General features: G+C 33.6%; 1 protein-coding gene across 1 annotated transcript in view; it reads left to right on the forward strand.

Moving 5' to 3' along the window:
* USP6NL (USP6 N-terminal like) overlaps positions 1-10501 on the forward strand; it is a 200060-nt gene that overhangs the window by 150662 nt on the left and 38897 nt on the right. The gene's annotated exons all lie outside the window — the stretch shown is intronic.

Consider the following 10501-nt stretch of genomic DNA (forward strand, 5'->3'; position numbering starts at 1 on the left):
AAGCAGAACCAGGAGAACACTATATAGTAAAAGCAATATTGTCTAGTGGTCAACTGAAACTTAGCTACTCTTAGCAATGCAATGATTTGGAACATTTCTAAAGGACTTAGGTGAGGAATGCTAACCCCTCCAGATAAGGAATTGTTGGAGTCAGATGCATATCAAAGTATGCTATCTTTCATATCAGTTTATAGTTTTATTTTGGGGTTTGATGTGGAAGTATACTTTTAATGACAATATATGTATGGACCAAATCAAATTGGTTACCATCTCCAAATGGTTCGAGAAGGGGAAAGCAAAGGAGGGAGATAGTTTGAATCTTGTAATTTTGGGAAATATATGTTGAAAATTATTGTTATATGTAGTAGGGAAAATAAAATATCTTTGGACATAAAAATTTTAAATTAAAAATAATTTAAAAGCTTAGAAAACTATTTTAATGATAAAAATTCTTTCCTCAGAATTAAAGAAAAAATCCTAAAACATTTATAGGCCTACATGTGGATTTATTATTTTTTTTTGCCCTATTTAATATTTATCTCCTGGATTTCAGACAAATGTTATAGCAATTATTTTTTTCTTATTTCAATGAGCCAATAGCCAACGCCCTTTCATTGCAAGCAACTTAAAATGATAAAATAATATTTAGGCATATTTTTAGAGGGGGAATCATTAATAACTGGCAATATAAAGCTATTTCTAGGGTGATGTTAAAAATCTTTTCCAAAGTGCGGAAAAATCATTGAACAGAATTCTTTTATCTTTGTTTTTATTTAGGTGGCCATTTTCTTTTTTGACATGGAAAATGGAGGTTTCCTTTAACCCCTCTCTCTAGTTGAACTTTATAACTTAGTAACTAAATTATGGATTATTGTTCAATATATTCTTTTCTAAATTATCTAACTCACTGAATTAAATTTCCTTTATCATTCCAGTAAAACCCTTTTGAAAAACAAATTTTACACCTTGTTTTGAAAGACAATGGACTCATGGAGACTTTAGCTAAGTTAAGTAAAAACAATACAACATTCAAGTATCTCAAAATTACAGGTTTTAGAAAGCAATCTCCCTGATGAATGATATCTTATAGAAGATATCCTATATATAGAAGATATAGAAGAAACATAAGGTTTAGAAAGGGAGAATATTTGAAGTTAAGAACCTTACAAAAAGGAATTGTAAAGTCAAATGCCAATTCACTGTCAATGTTCTTGGTTTGCTCTATAGTCTTTAGATAATAATTTTTGTATAACTTCAGGGTGCATGGCTGTTGCTGTTGTTGTTCATTTGTGTTTGACTCTTTGTGACCCTGTGGGCCCATACAGTGTGTTTTCTTGGAAAAGATAATGAAGTGGTTTGCTATTTCCATCTCCCCTTGATTAAGACTAAGTGACTAAGGGAAATATTAACCAAAGGCTAAGTGATTCACACAGATATTAAGTGTCTGAGATCATATTTGAACTCAGGTTTTCTTGATTCCAGGTCCAGGACTATATTCAATAAACCACCTAGTTGCCTCCTAGACAAACAGAGATTAAGTGAATTTTCTGAGGTCACATAGCTAGTAAATAATAATAGGAATAACTAGTAAATTTCTGAGGCTGAATTAGAACTCAGGTCTTCCTCACTCCAGCCCTTCTCTTATCTAATGAACTATCTAGCTACCTCCTAACCTTAGAGTACTGAAAATAAATTTCTGAAAAGCTCTAATTTATAGTGAGTATTTAAGTTGAAATTTACTGTCATTGTCTTTCCAATTTCAATTCAATTAGAATTATTTTAAACTGATCATTGGTTTATTTTTTATTATTTAAGAATTCATTTTCAAAGTAAAGTATGTCTCAGAATAAAATATATCTAACATTTAATTAGAGGTAGAAGAATTATATGTTTGTACTTAGAAGAATTATATGTTCATATACTTACATATGCCTGTATAACGTCCAAAAATATGCTTACTTGGCAATATAAATGGAAAATAAAATTTAAAAAATTTAAAAACCTTAGGATTTAACAGAATAAAGTTAGTTTTTTTAATGCAAAAATGTATCTCTTTCCAAGACTATAAGTTTTTTTTAAATATTTTTCTTATACTTGATATGACTATAGTTCTGATTCAGCTGATTTTACTTTGTACTACTTCCTGAAGCTTTTTATTAATTACTCATCTAAAAAAGTTTTCATTTTCAACCCTATTTCCTTTTTCTTCCCCTCTGAGCTCCCATATTGGTATGTAACACCTCCGACATTCCCTCTATAAAAAATGAATACAATGTAGCATATGTTGGGTTTTTTTTGTTTGAGTTTCAAATGAAAAAAAATTATTTTCTTCAACCTTAAATGTTTATCTAGATCAGTGGTTCCCAAACTTTTTTGGCCTACCACCCCCTTTCCAGAAAAAATATTACTTAGTGCCCCATCACAGACTATCACCGCTTCCGTATAGTTATTCATTGCCCCCAAGTGCACCTGTGGCCATCACTGCCACAGATCCCTGGATCACTGCAGCACCCACCGGGGGCAGTGGCACCCACTTTGGGAATCACTGATCTAGATCATGAATCCATTTGATCCTCAGTCCAAGAAAACAATCTTTCAGGATTTCTAAGCCATCTATCCTTTAAAAAATATTTATTGAGTACCTATGTACAATTATCATTAAGTAACACTGATTTTTTAAAAAATATTTATTTATTTAGAATATCCATGGTTGCAATGATTCATTATCTTTTCTACCCCTCTTCCCTTCCCCCTCCCAGAGCTTACAAGCAGTTCCACTGAGTTATACATGTATCATTATTCAAAGCCTATTACCACATTGTTCATATTTGCAGTATATAGTGATCTTTTAACATCAAAACCCTAATCAAGTCTCCATCAAACCACATGATCGGTTATATGTTTTTCTTCTGCATTTCTGATCTCACAGTTTTTCCTCTGGATGTGGATAGTGTTCTTTTTCATAAGTTCCTGTGGATTGTCCTGGGTCTTTGCATTGCTGCTCATAAAAACGTCTGTTACATGATTTTGTCAGAGTATATCAGTTTCCGTGTACTCTGGTTCTGCTCCTTTGGCTCTGCATCAGTTCCTGGAGGTCTTTCCAGTTCACATGGAATTCCTCCAGTCTATCACCATCAGATACCACAATTTGTTCAGCCATTCCCCAATCGATGGACACCCCCTCATTTTCAAATCTTTTGCCACCACAAAGAGCGTAGCTATAAATATTTTTGTACAAATATTTTTCCTTATTTTCTCCTTGGGGGTACAAACCTAGCAGAGTAACATTTATTTTTAAAACAAATGCACAACTTTACATTTATGCCTGTTAAAATGTCATACCTTTGATTTGGCTTTATGTTGGCAAGATAATTTTGATATTTAGTATATTTTGTTTTTATATCACTTAGATTTCCTTTTGTGTCCTTATTTAAACACAAGAATTTTCTTAAAAAGAAAGAAAATGAGGAAGGGGAAGAAGAGAAAAAATTCAGACAGTTCATTCATCAATTCATTAAAGTTATTCAACACATTGTAAAAATTTTACATCATATTCAGTGTTCTATACCCATGGCCTTTTCCCCTAATCTATGTAAGAGTGTTGAGGAGATGTCTTCTCATATCCCTTCTTTGAATCTAAGCTTATTCTTTGTAACTGCACTGTTTTATGCCTACTGTTCCATTTACCTTTTTTTAGTTACTGTATGCCAATTTTCCTTGTTCTTACTTCACTTGGCATCAGTTCATATAAATTTTTTTTATCTTTATTGACAATTATCATAGTTACTTAATGTTCCATTACATCCATCTACCATAGTTTGGTTAGCCATTTCCCAATCTGTGAACATCTTCTTGTTTATTATTTTCTGCTACTACAAGTGCAGCTATAAATGTGGATCTTTTCTTTCTGTCAGTGATCTTTTTTGGGTTAATGTCTAGCTGTGGAATCTCTGAGTTAGAGGATCTGGATATTTTAACAATTTATTTGAATAATTATAAATTACAAAATGATTGTACTAATTCACAACCCCTCCAAAACTGCATTAATTAATGTATCTCTCCTCTCTCAATCCATTCTGTCAGTGATTATACCTATTTTTTTTCATCTTGCTAAATTTGCTTGGTGTAAAGTGAAAGCTCTGGGTTGTTTTCAATGCCCATTTCCCATTGTTAATTATTTGGAGTATTCTTTCATATGATTGTTAACAGTTTATATTTCTTCTGAAAAACACAATTTTGAATCTTGATTCTATTAATCATCATCTTAACTATCCCTTCCAACTTTGTGTCCCTTGTAAATTTTATAAGGATATTCTAAGCCATTGATAAAAATTATTCAACCATATATAATGCTAAGGTGGTGATAATAGTCCAAAATGTTTTATGAAACTTAAAGCAAAATATTATTTTGAGCTAATATTACCATATATTAATCAACCTTTATGTGATTCTATCTGAAGTACATATTTCTCCACTTTGTCCACAATGAAGTCATTAAAGACTTTTTCAAATGCCTGCTGACATAAAAATAGACTATATCAACAGATTCTTATATCTATTAATCTAATTATTCTCTCTAAAAAGGAATTGTTAATTTGTCACTGCTTGTTCCCTGTCACTTCCAAATCATTTTCTTTCTTATGCTTACATACATATATGCTGATAATTTCCCAAGTGCTTCTCTGACCTCTATCACTTTCTATTTATATTTCTGGATATATTTCATATTCTCTCCAATAGATTGTAAGTTTCCTGAAAAGGTCTCATAGGTTCATAGATTCAAAGATAGAGGGGAGTTAGAGACCATCCAGTGTTCTCATTTTATGGATGAGCAAACCACATCTTAGGTTGAGTCAATTGAATACTGTCACATAGCTAAACAATGTCAAAGCTGGAATTTTAACCTAGGTCTTCCTGATCCTTCTAAGTCCAGCACTATTCACCACCTTGCCTTTTTAAATTTTCAGTACCTAGCATAGAATTCTACATATAGTGCATACCTAAAGGTTTGTTGAGTTTTAATTACTTACATTGTCTCTTCTGGCTTATAAGATGAAATTATCAGCAAGTATAGTAAAGCATTTATCAAATGATCTACTTTTTTTTTTTAATTGGAGTTAGAAAAGTTTTTTGTTTATTATTATTTTTTTTGCAGATGTCAAATTTATATCAGTATCTCTTCAATACTATGTGCTGGTTTTGTGACATTTTGCACTTGGTCTTAGGAAAGTGTTATTCATATCCTTTTTCTGGGCTCTATCATATGTCTTACTCAGAAAAGTGTCAACTTTTCCCCTTACCCATATGTTCTCTCCTTCCCACCTTCTTTAGCTTGACATATTTTTCAAAAACAAAGTACATCCTTCTAGCATTCATTTTGAGTCCCAATTTAATGTCTTCATTCTACCTTTACAATTATATTTATCTTCTTGTGTAAACATTTCAATTTCACCTCATTTTCTTTACTCTGATTTGCTTATTTAGTATCATAAGCTATAAATATTAATCTTGACCTAATTCCTTAGTATTTTTATCTGAAGATTACTCTATTTTACCTCCATTGTGGTGCTTTCTGTTGTACTTCAGAGTATTTGTCTTTTTTCCCCCTCCACCTCCAGTTAAAAGTTCCTATTTACCAGGTAGTTTTGAAAAATGATCCAAAAGCTCCTATTCAGTCTGTATGAGTTAAAAAGCATTCTTCATGTGTAAATTATCATAATAATAACTAAAACCTCTTTATCTACCTGTGACCTAAATGTTCAACTAATCAAGAGACTAATAGGGACATCTTGTAACACTAAATAATTAATTTTTGTATTAATATGAAAATTTATTTTATTGTCTCTTTAGAAATTTTTTAAACATTTATTAATATTCATTTTTAACATGGTTACATGATTCATACTCCTACTTTCCCCTTCACCCCCCGCACTCCCCCCACCCATGGCTGATGCACATTTCCACTAGTTTTGTCATGTGTCCTTGATCAAGACCTATTTCCAAATTGTTGGTAGTTGCATTGGTGTGGTAGTTTCGAGTCCACACCCTCAATCATGTCCACCCCGACCCATGCGTTCAAGCAGTTTGTTTTTCTTATATGTTTCCTCTCCTGCAGTCCTTCCTCTGAATGTGGGCAGCGTTCTTTACCATAGATCCCTCAGAATTGTCCTGGCTCATTGTATTGCTGCTGGTACAGAGGTCCATTACATTCAATTTTACCATAGTATATCAGTCTCTGTGTACAATGTTCTTCTGGCTCTGCTCCTTTCGTTCTGCATCAGTTCCTGGAGTTCTCTCCAGTTTGCCTGGAACTCCTCCAGTTTATTATTCCTTTTAGCACAAGAGTATTCCATCACCCGCATAAACCACAGTTTGTTCAGCCATTCCCCAATTGAAGGACATACCCTTTTTTTTTTCAAACATTTATTAATATTCATTTTTAACATGGTTACATGATTCATGCTCCTCCTTTCCCCTTCGCCCCCCGCACTCCCCCCACCCATGGCTGATGCACATTTCCACTAGTTTTGTCATGTGTCCTTGATCAAGACCAATTTCCAAATTGTTGGTAGTTGCATTGGTGTGGTAGTTTCGAGTCCACACCCTCAATCATGTCCACCCTGACCCATGTGTTCAAGCAGTTGTTTTTCTTATATGTTTCCTCTCCTGCAGTCCTTCCTCTGAATGTGGGCAGCGTTCTTTACCATAGATCCCCTGAATTGTCCTGGGTCATTGCATTGCTGCTGGTACAGAGGTCCATTACATTCAATTTTACCATAGTATATCAGTCTCTGTGTACAATGTTCTTCTGGCTCTGCTCCTTTCGCTCTGCATCTTTTCCCGGAGGTCTCTCCAGTTCGCCTGGAACTCCTCCAATTTATTATTCCTTTTAGCACAATAGTATTCCATCACCTGCATATACCACAGTTTGTTCAGCCATTCCCCAATTGAAGGACATACCCTCCTTTTCCAATTTGTTGCCACCACAAAAAGCGCAGCTATGAATATTTTCGTACAAGTCTGTTTATCTATGATCTCTTTGGGGTACAAACCCAGCAATGGTATGGCTGGATCAAAGGGCAGGCATTCTTTTATAGCCCTTTGAGCATGATTCCAAATTGCCAGCCAGAATGGCTGAATCAGTTCACAGCTCCACCAGCAATGCATTAATGTCCCAATTTGGCCACATCCCCTCCAACATTCATTACTCTCCCCTTCTTTCATTTTAGCCAATCTGCTAGGTGTGAGGTGATACCTCAGAGTTGTTTTGATTTGCATTTCTCTAATTATTAGAGATTTGGAACACTTTCTCATGCACTTATTGATACTTTTGATTTCTTTACCTGAAAATTGCCTATTCATGTCTCTTGCCCATTTATCAATTGGGGAATGGCTTGATTTTTCATACAATTGCTTTAACTCCTTGTATATTTGAGTAATTAGACCCCTGTCAGAGTTTTTCATTATAAAGATTTTTTCCCAATTTGTTGTTTCCCTTCTGATTTTGACTACATTGTTTTTGTTTGTACAAAAACTTTTTAGTTTAATATAATCAAAACCATTTAATTTACATTTTGTAATTTTCTCTAACTCTTGCTTGGTTTTAAAGTCTTTCCTTTCCCACAGATCTGACAAGTAAACGATTCTGTGTTCACTTAAGTTGTTTATAGTTTCCCTCTTTATATTCAAGCCGTTCACCCATTCTGAATTTATCTTGGTGTAGGGTGTGAGATGTTGATCTAGACCTAATCTCTCCCATATTGTTTTCCAAATTTCCCAGCAGTTTTTGTCAAATAGTGGATTCATGTCCCAAAAGTTGGGCTCTTTGGGTTTATCATACACTGTCTTGCTGATTTCATTAACCCCAAGTCTATTCCATTGATCCTCCTCTCTATCTCTTAGCCAGTACCATATTGTTTTGATGACTACTGCTTTATAGTATAGTTTAATATCTGGTACTGCTAGGCCCCCTTCCTTCACATTTTTTTCATTATTTCGCTTGAAATTCTTGATCTTTTGTTATTCCAAATGAAATTTGTTATAGTTTTTTCTAATTCAGTAAAGAAGTTTTTTGGTAGCTTGATAGGTATGGCGCTAAATAGGTAAATTAATTTGGGTAGAATTGTAATTTTTATTATGTTAGCTCGTCCTACCCATGAGCAATCAATGGCTTTCCAACTGTTTAGAACCAGTTTTATTTGTTTGGAAAGTGTTTTGTAGTTGTTTTCATATAATGGCTGTGTTTGTTTTGGTAGATAGATTCCTATGTATTTTATATTGTCTAGGGTGATTTTAAATGGTGTTTCTCTTTCTACTTCTTGCTGCTCTAGTGTGTTGGAAATGTATAGAAATGCTGATGATTTATGTGCATTTATTTTGTATCCTGCAACTTTGCTAAAGTTTTTGATTATTTCTACCAGCTTCTTAGTTGATTCTCTAGGATTTTTTAAGTAGACCATCATATCATCTGCAAAGAGTGATAGCTTAGTCTCCTCCTTGCCTATTTTGATACCTTCAATTTCTTTTTCTTCTCTAATTGCAACTGCTAGTGTTTCTAGTACTATGTTGAATAATAGAGGTGATGATGGGCATCCTTGTTTTACTCCTGATCTTATTGGGAAGGCTTCTAATTTATCCCCATTGCATATGATATTTGTTGATGGTTTTAGGTATATACTGTTTATTATTTTTAGGAAAGGTCCTTCTATTCCTATACTTTTCAGTGTTTTCAATAGGAAAGGATGTTGTATTTTGTCAAAGGCTTTTTCAGCATCTATTGAGATAATCATGTGATTTTTGTTTGTTAGACTGTTGATATGGTCAATTATGTGGATGGTTTTCCTAATGTTGAACCAACCTTGCATTCCTGGTATAAATCCCACCTGATCGTGGTGGATGATCTTCTTAATTACTTGCTGGAGTCTCTTTGCTAATATTCTATTTAAGATTTTTGCATCTATGTTCATTAGGGAGATTGGTCTATAGTTTTCTTTCTCTGTTTTTGGTCTACCTGGCTTTGGAATCAGTACCATATTTGTGTCATAAAAGGAATTTGGTAGGACTCCCTCTTTGCTTATCATATCAAATAATTTGTATAGTATTGGGATTAGTTGCTCTTTGAATGTCTCATAGAATTCACTTGTGAATCCATCAGGCCCTGGCGATTTTTTCTTAGGGAGTTCTTTGATGGCTTGTTCAATTTCTTTTTCTGATATGGGATTATTTAGGTATTCTATTTCTTCTGCTGTTAATCTAGGCAATTTGTATTTTTGTATACAATACATATCTCCTAGATTGCTATATTTATTGTCATATAATTGGGCAAAATAGTTTTTAATGATTGCCTTGATTACCCCTTCATTAGAGGTGAGGTCTCCCTTTTCATCTTTGATACTGTCAATTTGGTTTTCTTCTTTCCTTTTTTTTATTAGATTGACCAGTACTTTGTCTATTTTATCTGTTTTTTTCAAAGTACCAGCTTCTAGTCTTATTTATTAATTCAATAGTTCTTTTACTTTCGATTTTATTAATTTCTCCCATGATTTTTAGTATTTCTAATTTAGTTTTCATCTGGGGATTTTTAATTTGCTCGTTTTCTAATTTTTTGAGTTGCATGCCCAATTCATTGATCTCTGCCCTCCTTAATTTGTTAACATATGCACTCAGTGATATAAATTTCCCCCTGAGTACTGCCTTGGCCGCATCCCACAGAGTTTGGTAGGATGTCTCATCATTGTCATTTTCTTCAATGAAATTGTTGATTGTTTCTATGGTTCCTTTTTTGACAAATTGGTTTTGGAGAATCATATTATTCAATTTCCAATTAGTTTTTGATTTTTCTGTCCAGGTGCCCTTACTAATTATTATTTTTATTCCAGTATGATCTGAGAAGGTTACATTTATTATTTCTGCTCTTTTGCATTTGTTTGCAATGCTTCTATGCCGTATAACATGGTCAATCTTTGTGAATGTGCCATGTGCAGCTGAAAAGAAGGTGTATTCCTTTTTGTCCCTATTTATTTTTCTCCACATAGCAATTAAATCTAATTTTTCTAGTACTTCATTCACCTCTCTTACCTCTTTCTTATTTATTTTTTGGTTTGATTTATCTAGATCTGACAGAGGAATATTTAGATCTCCCACTAGTATGGTTTTACTATCTATTTCCTTCTTGAGCTCTGCCAGTTTCTCCTTTATGAATTTGGGTGCTATGCCACTTGGTGCATATATATATTGAGCAGTGTTATTTCCTCATTGTTTATACTACCTTTAATCAGGATGTAATGACCTTCCTTGTCTTTTTTAATCATATCTATTTTTACTTTGGCTGTGTCAGAAATCATAATAGCCACTCCTGCCTTCTTTTTCTCATTTGACGCCCAAAAGATTTTGCTCAAGCCCTGAACCTTAAACTTGTGTATGTCCACCCGTCTCATATGTGTTTCTTATAGACAACATATGGTAGGATTTTGGTTTCTAATCCACTCTGCTATTTGCTTCC

The sequence above is a fragment of the Gracilinanus agilis genome, chromosome 5 (assembly GCF_016433145.1).
Source record: "Gracilinanus agilis isolate LMUSP501 chromosome 5, AgileGrace, whole genome shotgun sequence".
Classification (NCBI taxonomy): domain Eukaryota; kingdom Metazoa; phylum Chordata; class Mammalia; order Didelphimorphia; family Didelphidae; genus Gracilinanus; species Gracilinanus agilis.